Source organism: Trichoplax adhaerens, genomic scaffold (genome assembly GCF_000150275.1).
Source record: "Trichoplax adhaerens TRIADscaffold_4 genomic scaffold, whole genome shotgun sequence".
NCBI lineage: Eukaryota > Metazoa > Placozoa > Uniplacotomia > Trichoplacea > Trichoplacidae > Trichoplax > Trichoplax adhaerens.
In genome coordinates, this window is record NW_002060946.1 from 4,582,272 (window position 1) to 4,586,339 (window position 4,068).

Below are 4,068 nucleotides of genomic sequence, written 5' to 3' on the forward strand. Positions count from 1 at the left end.
ATTGATTATTTATGCATCCTATATGTTACCATGCCTAATATTGGGTAAACTTAAGGTAAAGAGAAAACATAGTTTAAATCTTCAATCACTTTACGATATATGAAGAAGCAAGAAGTGATTTTAAATATTTCAAATCGTAAGCATAGATAGTATTCCAACATGCCATTCAATAATTATTTTACATAATACTGTTGATCCTTTTAATCATTCTAGAATTATCATCATTTATTGCAGGTATTATGATATGCGATAGAATTCCCTTACTTTCTATGAAATTAATTGAAAGTAATGAGATAATAAGCATCCTATTTCAATTTTTAAGGCAATCCTTACCTACTTATAATTATCGACCAATAATAGATATTCTCTAGGGTACGATATTGATGTCGAATATAACGATATAAAGTCAACTTTAGTAATTTAAGGTACTAGCCTTGTTTATTCTAGTTCTACTACCTAAAAAATAATACCTTGACAATTAAAAGGCTATTTTGACTCTATATGAGTAAAAACATCTCTACAATTTCCCTACTGGGCATTTACATGCTTGACGTTAATGCATAGACATGATGCCTTTGCTACCCGCTGTTAAAATTAATATCTATACTTACTATCGAATTGTCATGACTAATCAAGATTTCATCTCGTTTTACTGGACATTATTTTGTTTTATATCGTATTTTTATTGAATATTTAAATTGATTAAAAAGGTAATCAGATGAGTTTCGTTTTTTGTGATTCAAATGATATCTTCGAATATAAACTATTTAAAGCTATCACAAAACCTTAAAATTAACTAAAACAGGTCAATTGATCGAAGATCATAAAGAATACCAGTATTTCGATGTTGTATTCTATCTAATTTCTAATACTACTTACTAATGCATATGATTAAGATAACCTATTCCATTTGCCAAGAGTCAATATAAATTACTATATAATTTATAGTAAATACTGCTGATTGTAAAGAATGTCATGGCAGTAATAATTAAATGGGTATTGAATATTGTATTATCTAGGACATATGATTCTACGAGTAAGATGCAGACGAATAAAATTCCCCTATTAATGCTAGTATTAATATTAAATTCCGCCATAAAGGGAAAATTAAATAGGCAATGATGGTTATATTCGAGTTTCCAATCAGTTGTTCATCTTTAATTTGGTCTTACTTCACAGGGGGAAGTAAAGAGCTATACAAGTGTAATGATTTATCATTGCTCAAGGATGTTTTACGCCTAAGTTTTTTTAACCGATTATATCAGCAAGAGAACCACATAATAACCGATTTCAATTTTTCTAAGAAATTAGGGAACTCTTTTATAAGATTTGTCGATTTCAATCTTATAAATTGTGAAATTAAAGAAAAATCCATTATATATATCTACAGTATTGTAAGGAGTCGTTAATAAATTGACAATCCTTTCAATAGATCATATTCACCATAGACAATATTGATTTTAATCTCTCTACAGTAATACGAAAATCCTCAATTATATATACCGCTTATGACAACTTAAATAAATTATATCATATGCCACTTGATATATATTTTAATCAGGAGTAACTCTTCCAGTATCAGCTTAACAATAATAACGTCATACTGCAGATTTGATAAATTAATAAAATGTACAGGAAAATATACGTTACTATATTATAATCCAATTTTGAGTATGTCTATTTTTTAGACTTACTCGTTATTTATATATTTGTGAATAGGATGCATCCACGTTAGTATCTTATACAAATTAATAGCTGGATAGATAAAAGATTCGGTGCTATCTCGCCAATCCTGCTTCAAAAATATCTATAGTAGTGATCCATTTCGTTATCATACTGCACTACTGCCCAAGCAACATTCCATTCTTGATAATGAATTAAAGTGGTACCTGTGAAGAGGATATATCCGGGCTAAAAGTCAGTTACTAGTCTGTTAACTCCATGCTCAGATAAAAAAAATAACAGTTATTCCTGAAAAAAAGTTCAATCGTTCCATCTATAAACGGAAATTTGCATTTGTGTTTTACGCTCTTCCCATAACTCGCTGATATCTCTGTCTTCTTAGTATTTTATAACCAACCGCTTTTCCGGTAGAACATTGTTTAAACAACAATGTGAATTCCAATCTGGGTGGGAGGTTACTAAAATGATTGTTTTAATTACCTTAGCATCTACAATCGAATCACAACTTGATTAATGATGCAATCTTGCTACTTTTAGGCGAAGGTGTATAAATTAGAGTTAGCTCATTTATCGATAAAACTAATGGAACAATAAATACTTCAATATTAAAATTAATACGATAATTTGTAGTTTAGTTACGAAAAATATTGAAGTATCAAACTCTCTATCGTATCAATTACTTATAGTTTATAGTCCTTCAGCTATATTAATTAATCAGTTATTAAGGCCAAGTTTAAGTTAAAACTGTTATAGAAAAAATCACACGCCTTGTCTTTTGTAGACGTTATGGATTAATCAGTGTAAAATATTGATGCTAGAATATTATCCCAAATTAATATGTTAGACGAAGTCAATGTAACCAAAAATCTTCTAACCCTTATATTTTGAGGTTACTATGAATGGATACCAGACAAGTAAATTTCATCTATAATGTAAACTCATCAATTATTTTGAAAAAAAGACGTAAATACCATTATTTGAATTCTTCAGTTACAAACTTAAAGGCTGATCCACTTTAATCAATTTATTATTTTAAACATATATTATGTTTCTATAGCCGGTAAGTTAATCTAAATACAGATAAATATAGCTATTATTTACCTACTAAGCACAGCCGTTTTCACTGAGTATAGAATAGGATTTAGTCTTGATAAATGTAATTACGATAGTATTTGTGAGACCAATGTTGCCTCAGGCTACATTTTTGCATGAATCTATATTATCATCAAATAATTGTTTTGCATCAATATTGTGTATTTTAGATTGGTAGGATATTGTTAGATATATGGATAGCAGGTTCAAATTTTTGCTCTTTTTTCCTTTGTATTGTCGTAGATCTTAGCCGATCAGCCTTGGCTGAAAAAATTTCGAAAGAGAAGCAACATCTCCATGTATTCTACAGTGGCAGTAACGGATCCATCTAATCGCCGTAGTGTTACAGATTGGAGGAAAGACATCGATTTAAATAGTAGTAAGTAGTTTAGTTATTTCTACGTAAAGCAATATTTGATAGAATTTTATCGCGAGTTTGATGAAAGGTATTGAAAAATGTTTAATCAGTTCTTTTTATCCCTGAAACTATTGATTTATCTGTCTAAAGCTAAGCTTAAATAAATCATTTGTTAATATACTATACTGATGCTAAAGCTTTAAAAATGTTTGTGTACAAGATCTAATTCAGTCAATACCTAATTACATTTATTAGATTAATATTGCATCTATTATTAAATTAAATTTAAAATTCGATACACTAAAATCTAGATTATCGAATTTCTTGTAGAACTTGATGCTACATTTTCAGTGCTATGTACTGCTACATTATTCTTAGTTCACCTTTTATATGACAACTAGTCATCTTTCCAACTACAAATTGACCATTATTATTAATTTTGCTGATATAAATATCGAATTGATATGCATATAAATTAATTTAGCCCAACCTTAGGCATCTATATAGTATTAAAGCATACACATTTTTATATCGCCATATAGTTACTGATTAATTAAGAATAGTTATGATTGCACGCGTATATAATTAAAAAGCTGATATTTGTACAACTACATCATTAGTATAGTATTCAGGTAAATCGTAAACTCGAGTTAAAATATAGGATAGTTGTAAAAGATACATTATAAATAGCTAACTACTAGTTACATGTCCTAATGGCTATGTATCATTTTCAAATATAGGTCAAACAGCACTCGATGATGAATACAGCCATAACAGTGATCATAACTATAAAAATCATGATGTGCCAGATATAAATGTCCATCAATACGAAGTCCATGGGCAATCGCCGATATATCGCGATCAAGAAAAATTTTATCAAACTCCTCCTCAGATGAATGGTACACATTGCTCTCGCCAAGAATATGAAAGTATGA